Below are 17,407 nucleotides of genomic sequence, written 5' to 3'. Positions count from 1 at the left end.
ACATGGGGAAAATGTCATTTTGTCTTCTTTCTCTAATCTTGTTCCAGAGGCGGAAAAGGAAGCCTACGCTCTCAGATGGGCTCTAGCGCAGGCATCTGCATTATACCACAAACATCTAGGTTGGGACAGGGATTCTCCATGTCATGTAATACCTAGCCGGTCTACACCCCAGCCTCAGACACAATATCCAGTTAAACATAAGGCTAAAGCTCCAGTGAGGGAGATCCTCACTCAGCTAGAATACTAGGGGGTAGTTGAGCCCTGCGCCTCTGCATTGAATAACCTGTTATTCCCAGTTGCAAAGCCAGACCATTCCTATGGAAGAGCCTTAGATTACAGACATTTAGACAGCCATACACATATATATGCAATACAAAATTCACATAGCACGGCGCTGATAAATAACATAGTGCGCAAAAAATATAAAACAACGTTGGATATTTCCAACGGGTTCTTCTGCTAGAATTTAGCGGAAGAAAGTCAGGACCTGAGTGCGTTCTCATTTGGCTTACAAAAATGCTTTTGCCGTTTACCCCAGGGCTATAAGACTAGTCCAGGGATGTTCTCAGCCTGAGTAACATCAATATTACATGACATTGATCCCAAGGTGTTATCCTATGTGGACGACATTTATCTCACAGACGACGACCTGAACATTCATCTTGTAAGGGTCGATCGAATAGCTTTGGGGTTTGCGGAAGTCGGTAATAAATTCAACTTTAAGAAAAGTAGGATTGCATTTCTCAGTGTGTTATTCCTGGGATACGAGCTATTGAACCAGGGGAAGAGCCTGGCCCACACTTTCTGGAAAAATGTGCACAGCTGCATCTACCAAATACACTATACACAGTATTTACTTGGTTTCTTCAATTTTGACAGAACATACATTCCTGACTATGTACAACATATCAAGCCACTATACGACTTAATACGTCCAGATTTTCCTAGCAGACACTGGACAGTTGAACACGGTTATATGACGGAACACCGAATCTTAAACTACTACTAACCTTAACAACGAGGTCGGAACACCGACCTCGTCTTTACTACTAATGATTTTACCACGAATGCCTTAACAACGATATTTTGTTGTAAAGGCATTCCTGATAAAATCATTAGCAATAGGCACCATTCACCCTACATCCCTCACCCCACCCCCCCAACCCCACCCCAAAACCTAAAACCCCCTGACCCCCACCCACTCCCCAAAACCAAAAACGCCCCACCCCCCCAACCCCACCCCAAAACCTAAAACCCCCCACTTACCTGATTCGTCACCTTGTCATCTGCGTCGTCCTCCTCAGCCGACTCCCTTGTTTGTACCTTAACCATGCATGTTCGTTGTTCAGGACATGCGTGGTTAAAGCACAAAATAACGAAGTTGTGGTTAAAGAAAGCGTTGTTCCGCTTTCGTTAACCAGGACTTCGTTATAAAAAATTCGGCATAAAGGTTGTTTACCGTTGAACACACACACATCCTTAGGGAGTTGCAACAGGACATGCTGGAAGCAAAACACTAGCACACACATGCCAATAAAACACATTTGGTCATCAGAATAATTTCTGGTGCCATTGGGTTTACTTATGTCACCTTCAATGAGGATGACACAGTGGCCATAGCACATAAATCACATTTATACTCAAATGCAGAGCAATGCTTTGCACCCACAGACATTTTTTTAACAGCAGTTCAGATGGCTGTCATAAAAGAGAGGCCACTTGCCCAAGGGAAACGCATCATTGTCGTTACCCCGGTGCCAGCCTTAGAGGCCATCACCACAGCGAGCGTTCTTAACGCTAAAGTATTACATCCACGCTGGATTCAGTGGGTGACTTCTCTGACCACTACTGATGTTGATTACATTTTTGATCCGAAACTCCAGACACAAGAATTTCTCCAATACGAACAGGAGTGCCCTACTCCTCTACATCTTTTGCCTTTAGACAACTACCATACTGTCATTTATACTGATGGTTCAGCTCAACCAGGTGTAGGGACCAAACATCGATACTCATCCGCTTGCACAACCGTGAGTGGAGTGATGAAGGATGGAGTCTTCCACCCTCATAATACCTACACGCAGACCCTAGGGGACTGCACAGCTCAGTTAGCCGAACTCAAAGCCCTTATTTTAGCACTAGAAAAAACAGAGACAGGAAGACTGACTTTGATAGTCTGTGATTCATATTACTGTGTTCAGTCTTACAATGATTATCTTAATCATTGGAAACTGAACGGGTTTAGAGATTCTAAGGGGAACACCATAAAACACAAGGCATTGTGGGGGAGAGTGGCTGATCTTTAGGATAAGCTACTGTGTGTCCATGTAGTACATACATTGGGCCACCAACGTGTAGGAGTACACGTTATCAGCAATACTTTGGCTGACGAAGCAGACAAATCTGTGGTAGCTAAAGCTTCCATGGCTGCAGTGACTCATTCTCATACGAGATTGGATAATGAAATAGTGACTGCTGTGAGAGCTTCGGCTGAAGGCAAGCCTCTCCTGAAAGGGTACCCTACAAAATATTCTTATCAGTGCACAGAATGTTGCTTATGCAGCACTTCCTGGGGTTGGAGATCGAGCAATCCCCAACGAAGGCCAGAGATTAGATCTAGTAAAAGCAGCGCATGAGGGTGTCGCTTCTGCTCATGCTGGTATTTCGGCCACAGTAACACTCCTGCAGAAAAGGTTCTGGTGGCCGGGTCTACACAAACAGACAAAGCAATACGTCCTTTGTTGTGACATTTGCCAGCAAATAAAGGGCTCTAACAACAAACGCCCACCATAGATATCCCTAGTAGTGTCCAGCAGGCCATTACAATGTGTGTACCTGGACCATTGTGGTCAACTCCAACCTGAAGGTGCATACAAATATATCCTAGTTGCTGTAGATTATTGTTCTAGATTCCTGTGGGTATGGCCGCAGTGGTCGGCTGATGCTCAAACTGATCTTTATCGGTACATATGCAGTTGCAGCATTCCACTCGGTCCAGGACCCTGCATTTGCCTCTAGGGCATTCAGGGACACCATGGGGACGATGGGTGTTGAACTCCATTACTCCTCATCATACCATCCCGAGGGAAATGTGGTCGTGGAGAGGCGGAACAGTGATCTAAAGCAGTCCTTAATAGCTAGAGTATGAGGTTCTGGTTGCAACTGTCTTCATCACCTATATGGGGTCCAGAGAGCACTGAATAATCTGCCAAGACAGTCCTTGGGGGGACGAACTCCCTATGAGCTTCTCATTGGGATACCTATGTATGTCCAAGATCTTGATGGTTCTGGTATGGTGGCAGCAGAAACATCTTTGACATAAATGAACGTCTCACTGTCCTACAGGAGCTTAAGCAATTTCAAGATGATAAATCATCCACCAGTGCTGCTACCTTTGCAATAAGGGATATACCAACAACTTCCACTGGCTGGATTCCTAAAGTTGGGGCTCTGGTTCGTGAAAAGATTGCTGTGAAGAAGGAATTCAGTCCATCCTACAGAGCCCGGTCTCAGTCCTGGGAATACATGGTACCAGCACTTTTCTCTTGCCACCATTGCCTGGTTCCCGAGAAAACAGATTTGTTTCGATTGACAACGTCAAACTTCAGCATGTGGCTGATCCTGCACAGTAGACCCAGAGGTCCCTTGGGTAGTTCCCGATCCCCTATCACTACCCAACAGGACATTCTTCTTCAGAATAGACGAACACTACTATGGACTATGCAACAAATGTCCAACATTGCTATAAATTCCTTCTCGACCATAGGGAGGGCAGAGTTCCTGTTACCATTTCAACAACAACACCTGTTCAAGAGTTAGCCGTCTTATTCACCAACACAACACAGACTGATAGCACTACCTATTATGGGCCTCCATGTGAAGTGGACCCATCTACAAGTACTGCACTTGCTACTGTCTTTGCAGAGACTGGCTCTGGTTACTTTATCGACACTGATGACTTTTCATCAGACTCATCCACTCCAGTGATTGAAAATGTTTCAAAGACACAAAAGCTATATCTATTAATTACTTAATATACCCCTGCAACCATTTATGGCTCTGCCTATCATTTTCTATCTTATTTCTGTGGAACGGTTTCTTCTTGCTTATAAATGGTCATTACATTCATGAGCGCGCCCCTTTCGTGCTAGTGGATGAAGTCTTAACGCCTTCTCACTCCTCACACAAGGTCCGCAAAGACTTGTCCCTAGTGAACATTTCAGTGATACCAATTTCTGATGGGATTGTGTGGGACAAAGTTCCATTTGAAATATACGGGCCTACTGAGGTCATTCAAATTCTATTTGTATTTAAAATATCTATGACAGATGTTATTACACCCAGTGTTGTATCTGATGATTGGGATATCCAGACAATTGATTCTATGTTAACTGAAATGAAGGACTATTCAGTATTTGAAAGTGATGATGTATATGTAAATACAATGAATTATGGGGAAATGTTCTGCTACAATAATTGGGGTCATTACTACCTGCACCGTGCAATTAGACATAGGCCCTCATTACGACCCTGGCGGTGCCCCGCGGGGCATTCTGACCGCGGCGCTTTGGCCGCGGTCAGAAAGGGAAAACCGGCGGTCTCCCGCCAGTTTTCCACTGCCCCTTAGAATCCTCCAAGGCGGCGCAGCTCGCTGCGCCGCCGAGGGGATTCTGACAATCCCTACCGCCATCCTGTTCCTGGCGGCTCGCCCGCCAGGAACAGGATGGCGGTAGGGATTGTCGTGGGGCCCCTGGGGGCCCCTGCAGTGCCCATGCCAATGGCATGGGCACTGCAGGGGCCCCCGTAAGAGGGCCCCTAAAAGTATTTCACTGTCTGCTTGGCAGACAGTGAAATACGCAACGGGTGCAGTAGCACCCGTCGCACCTTCCCACTCCGCCGGCTCGATTACGAGCCGGCATCCTCGTGGGAAGGGAGTTTTTCCCTGGGCTGGCGGGCGGTCTTTTGGAGACCGCCCGCCAGCCCAGGGAAAAACTCATAATACCCTCCGCGGTCTTCTGACCGCGGAGCGGTATTATGGAGGGCGGCATCCTGGCGGGCGGCCTCCGCCGCCCGCCAGGGTCGTAATGAGGCCCATAGACCGGTACTTAATTACACACAGTGGGAACATTGTTCGACACTACCAGAGAAATTCACTTATTTTTCTGGGCATGACACAAGAAATTCCGAGTCATATTTCTTTAAATTACCTCCTTCAAAAATTAGGAAAATTTTGCTAACAGATACAAAACTGATATATTCAGATTCCCTTGTTTCCCGTCTTGCCATTGAAGGTTACGATCACTGGAAGAACACTATTGACTGAAAGAGTGTATAGGTAACACAAGATTGGCAAATAGAGGGTAGGGAAGCCTTGTTTAGAGCATACCTGTTTCCTGTACAAATTAGTTTTTTAAATGGCACTGTTCAACAGACGTCCTGCCTAGGGTTAGCAAAAATAAACTAAATGAACATGACCAGTATCCCTACACCGGCTAAGTTTAATGATTGGCAATTCTTCCTGAATAACACAGGAGAAGAACTAGATGCAAAGATTCAGGCTGGTACCTATAATTCCTCACTTTCCAGTCCTGGCGGGTGGTTAGTTTGGCCAATCGACACCAATGGATGTCAGGCTCGTTTTTTACATTCCTCAGGGGGTTTCAAGTTTAGCCAACCAGATCCTCGTTTTATCTCAGGTCAACACACGGGGATAGTTACTACATACAGTGTAGGTAAACTGTGTTAACAATGGGTACAGTCTAACATGTTAGCTGCAGTTAAAGACCACCTTAACACACTTTCTGAAGATATAGACTTGAAAGACTTCTTGTTAGGTCTTAGGAAACAGCGCTCTAAAAGATTTATCTATGCTATGTATAATGAGCTATGTAAACTTTCTCAAAGAGAAGCTGCTGCACGTTTAAGGCAAATAGATAAAGAAAACTTAGAAAAGGCTTTGGCGGTTGTCGATAATGACATGAACACCCTGTCCAACAGAATTTATTCACTAACAAACATAGGCCCTCATTACAACCCTGGCAGTCGGTGTTAAAGTGGCTGTAATACCGTCAACAGGCCGGCGGTTAAAAAAATAGAATCACGACCATGGTGGAAACCACCAACACAGACAGCCTCTTTAACACTCTGACCGCCACGGTGGTAGCAACAAACACCGCAGCGGTAACCGCCAACAGACAAGCGGAAGACAATGTACCGCCCACACTATTACAAGGCACCAATCCACCAGCTTTTCCGGTATGGTACCAACGCCATCAAATGCACGGCAGAAACAGTACTCTGAAGGGAAACCACTCACCTCTCGACACCCAAGTAAGAACTAGGACTCCATGGAGCCTGAATTGCAGATCCTACCCATGTTGCTGTATCTATTAATACACCACAAAGTGGAAAGAAGGCGGTGGCGGTGACGACGACAGTGAGTACTGCACCTAGCACACAGTGGAGAGGAGAAGGGAAAAGAGAGTGACACATACACAGACACGCAACATCCCCACCCACACCAACATACACTCCCACATATCCAATAACATCACAGATAAACCCCATCACCCCCTGGAAGAACGCAAGGACCAAACAAAATGAGTGTAACTAGTGTAATACTCGAACAATCAGATAGACCAAGAGAAAAGCAAATAATCAGTATACACAAATATTTACAGCAAGTACACAAGTCCGTACACTGTCCATGAAATGTCCGTGGACCAATGGTCCCAAAAAGCATGGGCAAAGCCCTCAAATGACACCTGCCTCAAAACGGAGAGAACACTGCAGGGGCATCAGGTTGAGAAAAAAAAACAGGCACCTCAGGGGGAAGGGGAGGGGGGCACCTCAGCCGGATCATGGTACAACGCTACTGCTTCTCGCTCGAGGGGGCTCCATGCCCACTGCTTGGTCCTGGGGAGTGCAAAGCCACAGTCTCCCAAGTCTCTCAAGTGGGTGCACTGCCCACTGCTTGGTCCTGGGGAGTGCAAAGCCACAGTCTCTCAAGTCTCTCAAGTGGGGGCACTGCCCACTGCTTGCTCATGGGGAGTGCAAAGCCACAGTCTCTCAAGTGGGTGAGTTGCCCACTGCTTGGTCCTGGAGAGTGCAAAGCCACCGTCTCTCTAGTGGGTGGTTTGCCAACTGCTTGGTTCTGGGGAGTGCAAAGCCACAGTCTCTCAAGTGGGTGGTTTTCCCACATGCTCTGGAGGGGGCTTTGTGCCCAGAGTGCTTCATCCTGCCAAGGACAGAGGTAGTGGATGCCTTTCTCCACTGGTTCTGGAGGGGGCTTTGTGCCCGGAGTGCTTCACCCTGCCAGGGACTGGGTTAGTGGATGCCTTTCTCCACTGGTTCTGGAGGGGGCTTGGTGCCCAGAGTGCTTCATCCTGCCAAGGACTGGGTGAGTGGATGTATCTCTTCACTGGTTCTGGAGAGGGCTTTGTGCCCAGTGATGCTGCACCTGGGGTGTGCAATTGACTTTGCCTCACCTGGGTGTCTCAGCCACGCTATGTACCTGCAACAGGTAGCATCATACTCCATGGAGGCAGAGCCACACTCTATCCTGCGGCGACTTAGGCTGCCAATTGCTGGTTCGTGTCAGTGCTGGAGGTGGTGTCTCAAGTGGCGTGTCCAGGGTCCAGGACGACACCTGCAGACTCTGACGGCTGCACTCTGGGGATGAGGCTGACGTCTGACAGAGTGGCATCGGCTGTGCACATGGCGGTGCTGATGGTGGTGCAGGTGGCGGTGTCTGAAGCAGAGATGCTGCCAGTGCTGGCCATGGTGCAAGTGACTGTTGTGGTGGATGGAGACACTATACTGTCTCCGGCAGCCTCGGATGGCTGACCTTGGGGAGGATGCTGCAGGCTGACGTTATGGCAGCGGCGGTGCAGGTGGTGGTGCAGGTGGTGGTGCAGATGGCGGTGCAGATGGCGGTGCAGATGGCGGTCGGAGCGGCGGTGGTGACTGTGGTGCATGTGGCTGCCATCCCTGATGATATGGTTGTCACCAGCCCCTCACCAGGAGACATCGTGCCCAGAGGTGATGTGTCCTTTGGCTTGTGGCCCTTCCCCATCTTGACAGTCGCTGCAAGGACCTTTGCACTGTCGACTCAGTGTTTGGGCGAGGCCTTGCTGGGTGGGTGGTGTAACTGTCCCTTGATGGAAGCCAGCCACTTTTTGACCTTTGCAGGTGGTGGAATAGGGTGGTCCTCCTTTTCTGTTGGTGGCACACTGGCAGCTCTGAAGGGTGCCCCCTTAGACGGTACTGGTGTAGCAGGGACCACAGTGGATGCAGATTTGGTGGCTGAGGTGCTGGGCTGGGATCTAGACATCCTGGCCCTAGGGGAAGGATCGGGGGAGAGGGGAAGAGAAGAGGTTAATGTTTGCTAGGAAAAGTTTTTTTGACACATTGGGACGGGAAGATGGAGGGGTGTGGGAGTGGAGGAAGAGGTAGTGGTTGTGGGAGGTGTACGTCTCCTGAGTTTGGATGAAGGTGCATGGGTTGGAGGCTGTTGTGAGGTGGATGGCTGTTGAGTGGGTGTGTCCTGCATTTGTGTACTTTGGGAGGAGGGCTTACAGACGCACTGGGAGAGGACACAGGGGACGTGTGAATGGTAGTGGGTGTGGTGAATGCACGTGAGCGGTGTGTAGTGATGGGCGTGCTGGTGATGGAGGCAGTGGCTGATCATGTAGTGCATGCAGGTGTGAGTAGAGACGAGACTGGGAGGGAGGTGGAGGACGTGGTGGAGGGGGACACAGTGGAGGAAGTGGATGTTGGTATGTGTGCATGGGTATGGTGCTTGTGTGTATGTGCCTGTGGGATGTGTGGTGCTTATGTTTGCCTGCGCCACTTTTGTGTGTTGATGTGTGTGCATGCTGGTCTGATGGCGTGCTTGGGATAGGCTGAGGTAGAGGGGATTGGGTCTGGGTAGTGGAAGTTGGATGGGAGAAGCTGGACACAGGGACAATGGCTGCCATCAGTGTTGAGGCCAGAGCCTGAAATGCTCTCTCTTGGGCTGCCATGCCAGAATGAATGCCCTCCAGGTATGCATTTGTTTGCTGCAAATGCCTCTTGACACCCTGGATGGCATTCAGAATGGTTGACTGCCCAACAGTGAGGGATCTCAGGAGGTCAATAGCCTCCTCACCGAGGGCAGCAGGGGTGATTGGGGCAGGGCCTGATGTGCCTGGGGCGAAGGAGATGCCCACGCTCCTGGGTGAGCAGGCAAGGGAAACACGATGAGGGGCTGCTGGGAGGGTGGTGCTGGTAGGGGGGATCGCGGCTGTACCTGTTGTTGGGGTGGTCACAAAGGTGTCCGCCACCACCAGGGAGCTTCCATCAGAGCAGGAGTCGCTGTCGCTGGTATCCCCTCCTGTCCCCATCATGGAGCTCCCCTCACCCTCCGTCCCACTGGTGCATTCAACCTCCATAGATTCACCCTCCAGGGCCATGTGGGATGCAGCTCCATCCGTCGACGGTGCCTCTGCTCCTCCTCCTCCGCCAGATGATGCTAATGCACACAAGGACAGGGTGACAAAAGAAGAAGGGTGGGAAAGACAGAAAACGCACATGGTCAATGCCAGCAACACCACTACCGGTGGCGGACACAACACACAGGGAGTAGCCCTATGCACTAGGCCATGTACTAGCAGTTAGTAGGAAATTCACCAGGCCATGGGGTACTCCTCTTAACACCATTTTCTGCACACCTGGAACCCACAGGAGCCTGCCCAGTTGTAGATGCCCACTAAAAATATTGGGGTTGGAGTACCTCAGAGCCTGCCCCACAAGGGACCTACCCTACCAAGTTTGCCCTGGCCTTGGGGAAACCACAGCCCACATCCCCCACCCAGACACTTCATAAAGCGTGCAGTGGCAGCTTAATGACACTGTACTCACCCCCTTGTGGCTGCTGTGATGGCCTCAAGTGCTCATCCAACTCCGGATATGCCACCGCCAGGATCTGGAACATCAGGGGGGTCATGGTGCGATGGGTACCCCTTCCGCGTTGGGAGGCCAGCCCCAGCTGGGCCTCCACCGTCTTCTTGCTCCTGTGGTGCAGGTCCTCCCATCTCTTGCGGCAGTGGGTGCACCGCGGTGAAGGCAGGGGCCCTTACCCCAGACGCATGAGCCATTGTCGATTCCAGACTGAGGTCACAGCAGCACTTGCAGTGTAGATCCTCTCCTGTTGAAGGTCAGGTATCAAGTGAGTGAACAGATAGAAAATGGAGGTCACGTCCGCGGCGGTGCGTACCGTCACTGCTGGTGTACCTCGTCATTGGCTCCTGGAACCCATAGGGCCCAATAATAACCAATGCTGAATTGCGCGGCGGTCTTTGACCGCCTACTGCGACGCTGCACAATGCCAGCGCAGTTATCATATTTCCCCTTGTCCCTCCTCACAGGTCAGGCAGCCGCCATTTCAGGAGGGCACGAGGCATGGCACCTAACTGCATCACAGCACAATTTGACAGATATATGGACAAACTACGCCACACAGAAATTTACTCACATTACTGCAAACACACTTGTGCAACCTATGTGTACATGACCCTCTGCTCACCATTCTCCTCCATAGGGCACATCCGCTGGGGCAGATGATGAGATGGCGTCATCCTCCGGTGTACAGACCCCTGGTGGACCTGTCGACAATGGAAGACAGACACATCATTATCACCTACAGACTTGATCGTGCCACAATCCAAGTCCTGTGTGCCCAATTGGAGCCAGACCTGATGTCAGCTATCCACCATCCCACAGGTATCCCCCCTCTAGTGCAGGTCCTGTCAGTGCTCCATTTCCTGGCAAGCGGCTCCTTTCAAACTTCAGTGGCCATGGCATCTGGGATGTCTCAGCCAATGTTTTCTAACCTGTTGACCAGAGTGTTGTCTGCCCTGCTGAAACACAAGCGCAGCTACATGGTGTTTCCACAGGTGGAGGATTTGTCCAAAGTGAAAGCAGACTTTTAAGCCCTGGGACATATCCCCAACATCATTGGTGCCATTGATGGTACACATGTGCCATTTGTCCCCCCGCAGAAATGAACACGTGTACAGAAATAGAAAAAGCTACCATTCGATGAATGTGCAGATGGTGTGTTTGGCGGACCAGTACATCTCTCATGTGAATGCCAAGTATCCTGGCTCTGTGCATGACGCCTCCATTTTGAGGAATAGCAGTATCCCTTATGTAAAGGGCCAACTCCAGAGGCACTGGGTGTGGCTAATAGGTGAGCCCAAGGTCCCCACAAAGTATGAGTAGGTGTCTGAGTATGGGGTAGTCCCTAAGGGTTAGTGTGTATCCCGCAACATTTGCAGGTGACTCTGGTTACTCCAACCTCTCATGGCTACTGACCCAGTGAGGAATGCCAGGACAAGGGCAGAGGAACAATACAATGAGGCACATGGGCGAACTAGGCATATTATTGAGAGGACGTTCGGCCTCCTGAAGGCCAGATTCCGGTGCCTCCATCTAACAGGTGGCTCCCTATACTACTCACTGAAGAAGGTGTGCCAGATAATCGCGGCATGCTGCATGTTGCACAACCTGACATTGCGACGCCAGGTGCCTTTTCTGCAGTAGGATGGGCCTGATGATGGTCTTGTGGCAGCAGTGAAGCCTGTGGACAGTCAGGAAGAGGAGGCAGAGGAAGAAGATATTGACAACCGAACTAACATCATCATGCAGTACTTCCAGTGACACACAGGTAAGAGACTGTCACTGCTCCTCACATTTCTGAATACTGTAGGACATTGTATAAGTCAGCCTCTTCACCTCTGTCTATGAACACTGACAGTTCACTTTGGCTTTCCATTTTACAGATCTGGGTGCCTCATTTTGCCTTCTGCTATATGTACTGCTGCCCAACAACTGTCATACATTGGTATAAGCAAATGAACATTTACATTGATATTTGTTGGTGATGTTGTAATAACACATTTGTGAAAGAACAGAATGACTCCAGATTGGTTTGTGATTTAAGGGTGTTTATTTAGGGGCGAATGTGTATAGGTGTATGTGGAAGGGGCTGGGGTGATGGTGGAGGAAGGTCCACAGTAGGGTCGAGTCTCTTGGTATCACAGGTGCATTGTCCAATGGGGCATAGGAAGGGGAGTAATGGCAGTTCAAGTTGGACAGGGTGACATAGTGGGACAGAAGGGTGGCAATCAGGAGGGTCCTATTTCCTGGCAAGGGTGTTGGCAATGTACTCTGTCTTCTGCCTGGATTGCAGGGACCGTTTGCGGGGTGGTTCTCCTACTGCAGGGGGTGGGGTGCTGGTGAGCTGTTATTCCTGTGGCAGGGCCTCCTTTCCACTAGTGGCGGCAGAGATGATGGGCTGTTCCCCGATTTGGTTAGTGTCAGGGGCCCTTGCCACTGCCTTCCTCATGGTCTTGCCTATGTCAGCCAGCACCCCTGCAATGTTGACCAGGATGGTGTATATGTTGGGGAGGTCCTCCCTAATCCCTATGTATTGTCCCTCCTGCAGCCGCTGGGTCTCCTGAAACTTGGCCAGTACCGTGCCCATGGTCTCCTGGGAATGGTGGTGTGCTCCCATGATGTTTGATAGTGCCTCGTGGAGGGTCAGTTCCCTGGGCCTGTCCTCCCCCTGTCGCACAGCAGTCCTTCCAGCTTCCCTGTTGTCCTGTGCCTCCGTCCCCTGAACCGTGTGCCCACTGCCACTGACCCCAGGTCCCTGATCGTCCTGGGTTAGTGGGTTTCCCTGGGGTCCCTGTAGTGGTGAACACACTGCTGATTGACGTGTCCTGGGGACAGTGGCATGGGCCCGCTGGGTGGGTGCTGTGCTGGTGTTTCCTGAGGGGGGAGGTTCTGTGGTGGCTTGGGACTGTGGCAGGGGAACCGCTGTCCACAGGTCCCTGATGGGCCAGGCTGGTCATCTTGATCCAGGTATGCAGAGCTGCTGTCGTCACTGTGGGCCTCTTCTGTGGGGGGACTGGATATGGCTGGCACCTCCTGTCCGATGACATTGGGTAGGGATCCTTTTGGGGTGTAAATGCATTGTTATTTTATCTGTGTGTGCCATCTTGTGCAATGGGTGTGTTTCCCTCTATTACTGTGCTTGCACTATCGCCTTGGCCCTTGTGTGAGTGGTGATTGTGTGCCCTCGGTGAGTTTCTCTATTGAACATGCTTTGGTTGATGAGTATCCATGCATGTCTGTGATGGGTTCCCACCATACATTGTTGTTGCATGCCGGGATTGGTTCTGGGAGTGGTGGGGCATGATGGTGGGGTGTGTGAGAGATGGTGGAGTCATGGGAGTGAGGGCGAGGGTGGAAGTATGTGATGGCATGCAGGTAGGGTGGGGGGATATAATAGTAAAGAGTTGACTTACCAGAGTCCAGACCTTCGGCTACTCCTGCGAGGCCCTCAGGATGCATGATTGCCAAGACTTGCTCCTCCCATGTTGTTAGTTGTGGGGGAGGAGGTCGGGGTCCACAGCCAGTCCTCTGTACGCTACCTGGTGTCTGGATACCACGGAACACACCACCACCACCGTAGGTCGTTCCACCTCTTCCTGATGTCATCCCTTGTTCTTGGATGCTCTCCCACTGCGTTGACCCTGTTGACAATTTTCTGCCATAGCTCCTATCAATGGATGTGTGCTGCACCTGCGATCCATGTAGCTGTGGCTCTACCCGGAGGATTTCCTCCACCATGACCCTGAGCTCCTTCTCAGAATATCTGGGGTGTCTTTGAGGTGTCATGATGCGGTTTGAGTGATGTGTGAGGTGATGGTTGATGTGATGTGTCGGGTGATGTGTTGGGGTGTGTGGTGTGTTGTGCATGGATGGTGTATGAGTGATGGTGTTGTGTGCCTCTGGATGCTGGTGTGGTCTTTGCTTTTCTCTCTCTCTGCTTCTTCAAAAGAATTCGGTGTAAGGGGTTGTGAGTAATGTACGTGTGTGTTCTATATCGGTGTGGGTGTGGTATGTTTATGTGTGTCAGGTGTGTGTAGTTTGAATTGTCCAATATGGTTGTGTTTTGTAAGTGTGTGTGCATTTTGAGCGCAGCAGTGAGTACCGCCAATGGTTTAGCGCAGTTGAAAGACCGCTGTGTTGATTCGTGGGTCGTGATACTGTGAGCGTACTCCTGTTGGCATAGCGGTGTGGGTTTTGCTATCACGAGTTTATCACCGACCTTTGGTCTGGTGGACTTGTGTGGGTGTCTGTATAGTGGAGGAATTCTCAGGGTGGGTCATAAAACCCGTTGTGGATTTCCGCCGCGGACACAGTATGTTGGCGCCCATCAGCACGGCGGTCAGTGGGATTTACCGCCAGGGTTGTAATGAGGGCCATAGTGTTGTCTACGAAAGATATCATTCTGACAGACATGTCCTGTTTATACCATGGATAAAGTCAGCTGTTTTCTATTATGCAGCTTGGTTGGACGTTACAAACATTGAAAAATGGCCGTATTCCATGGAGGTACATTAACAGTAGTGAATTGTTCACTGCTTTTAATTTATCTAGGAAACAACAGACAATGGCTAAAAGGGAAGCGAGTTTCACAATGCTTCATATAGAGAGGTTAGAAAAGTTGCCTTTTACAATAGCATTGAGTCATTTGACTGTCTGGCTCCTACATGGCATTATTAATCTGCCCATATCCACCTTTTGTTTTTCAAAATGCATGAAACAACTTGCTGTAGGCAGGTATGAGCATTTGGGTGATAGCTATATTAAGGAAGAATTAGAGTTGCCCTTTGATTACAAATGTTTGAATGGCGAAACAGAGGTCTTTCTTAGCGGTAGCGAATGTGAGACTACTGTTAGTCATTCAATGATCTGCAAGCAGGTGTCCCTTCATGGCCATTGTAATGCGGGGGTCGCGAACTTGGCCTGTTTCCTGAAGGGTACTCCTGTCTCTTTGATTCGACCAGCATTTCATGTACTTTTCAATGGCATTATGTGGTCCTGGGCGATCAAAGCTGTTGCGGTATGCGACTGGGAATTGCCTACACAATTTCAGTCTTTAAGGTTGTTAAGTGTTGTGGACATGTTTTATTCCCTCCCTCACGAGAGATAAATGCATCAGAAATGTGGCCTCACATTGATACTATTAATGTAAATTATGTCAAGCTGAGCAGACTAAAGGCACTACTGTTTCAAAAACAGGTAACGTTGACATCCTCTAGAGAGACGTATGTTCTCCAGATTGCAAGATCATCAGCCGAGATACAATCCCTATGAAATACCAACTTCCCCAAGCACTTTGGTGAGCTGGTATCCAGAATTTTCAACGCCTCGAGCACTACTGGGATTGTCAATTTCTTTAAGGCTGTCGCGTCTGGATTTGTGTCAGTCTTCCAGACTATCTTCGGAGTCATCCCGTCAGCCATCCATTCGCTATTTTCAAGTGTGTTTGGTGGCTTTCCTGCAAATTTGGAATTAATTGGCGGGATACTGCTGCTATTTTTTCTGATTCACAGTGGTTGTTTCTTTACAGCTACACAGAGTGATGGAGCAGCTGCCACCAGCACAACTGTGCAGTGAACGCATGGTTCAGATCTTCGATGCTTCCTTACTGGAGGAACTAGAATTGAATTGGTCATTGTCATTTCGACCACTCCTTTGGTGCGTGCAGCCTGTCTTTCGCTGCGTAAGGTGCTTCTTTGAACATTTGCCAACAATGTGTCTTGCCGTCATGCCAGTGCCTCCTGTGGACCAAGAACTGCTGATGTCCCCGATGAGGGTTCATACACGGTCGTACCCCATGAGATTAAAGCTGATCCGCGAGGCCACTTATGAACACTCTGTGTTGACTGAGTTGGCTCGTCATTCTAAGGAGAATGGCACTAATGAAGGTGGACCTGCACATGACACTACTGTGCACTTTTGCTCTGTGAATCCATCCCCCATGTGATCGATCTTACATCTGATGATTTGGCCACATTTTTTGATGACTTTTTGGCCTGCTGTGATTGTTATGGTTGACTTTAAGTCTCTTTAGTATGTTTTAAACGTTCAATTTTAACTGTGTTTTTAACTTTGTTTTTTATGCTTCGGTTTTAGTCCAGAGCAGCTTTTTTTTAGCTTTTTGGATTCCCTAACCTTTGGTGGCGTCCAGTAATGGTGTTCTACTTGTTACGGCAATGTGGATGGTGTAGTGCATTCTAGTTTGTTTTAATATAACAGGATTTATATTAACCTTTGGCTTGCAGACTCGTGTCCCCGTCACCTAGTGACTTTTAACCTAGTTAGCTTGCTCTGTCTTAGCCCATTTATTTAATTAATTCTTCTAAGATGGCTGCTTTGTTTATAGTTAGGCCATTTGTTTAGCTTTATATTATCAGTGCCATTGCACTAAGGCGTCAAATCAAGCGACAAAGACAAACAAACGGAAGGTGTTCACATTAGGTACTTTCCCTCTTCACGCTTTTGAGGGAATTGTTTACATTAATTACCGTACCAAGCATGCTGTGTTATCTATTTCTTGGGAACAAGCTATGTCAGGGGTCCAAGTAGATCTCTATAAATACATCACACTTAAGACAGATAATCAGAGGGATTCCGACCAGATACCATCGCTGCTATCGATGCTGCATGTCGCCTTGATGCTGACCCGGATTTGGTGTTCCTCCGGAGTCTAAGCACGATACCTCATTAAAAGGTAACAAGGGTTGGGGGCTCCTTCCAGGAACATGGCATTGGCAGATTAGGTTTAACATACCCAGCTCTCCTCTAGGTAGAAGATTAGGCCTATTATGATAGGGTACTAGGACATATTAGGCACTCTTTGTCTTTCCATGTTATTGCAAGATGGTGGCGGTCTTCATAATCATCACTCTTGTCTTTACAATTCTATCTCTTGCACTGTTCATTATCATAATCATTGCAGCCCATGCGATTTACCGCAGATTGCAGATTGTGTTAAATAAAAATAAAAACTATTGAAACATTACTGCATCTTCGTTATTGCCTGTGTTTGGTTGAGACATGATGTATCTGTGAGAAAGGGGTTATCTCCGTTTAACCACAACACTCCCTGAGATGTCATACTTCTGAGTCCATGCATAAAGGCTGCCAAAAATCACCTTTAACTGTTTGGGTTTTTGGTGAGGTACTGCTAGTGAGCCGGAAAGGTTGGGACTATAGTTGCAACTTGTTGTAGGATATGCATAGTCATCTACAAACATAAGTACTGTCATCCTTGAACCAGCAGTCTTGCCCAGAGCAACAGGTTCAGCATCTTGAACTGGCACCTCTTCTGAATCAGCAGCCAGTGTAGTTTCTTGAGATGGGGTGTGATGTGCATCATTCTGGAGAGGTTGAGTATGAGTCTTGCTGCTAAGTTCTGTATTGTCTGGAGTCTCTTCAGGAGGCATGCAGTTATTCCTATGTAGAGCGTGCTTCCGTAGTCCAGTCTACTGGTGATAAGGGCCTGTGT

This window comes from Pleurodeles waltl, chromosome 12, assembly GCF_031143425.1.
Source record: "Pleurodeles waltl isolate 20211129_DDA chromosome 12, aPleWal1.hap1.20221129, whole genome shotgun sequence".
Taxonomy (NCBI): Eukaryota; Metazoa; Chordata; class Amphibia; order Caudata; family Salamandridae; genus Pleurodeles; species Pleurodeles waltl.
This window is presented reverse-complemented; position numbering follows the sequence as displayed.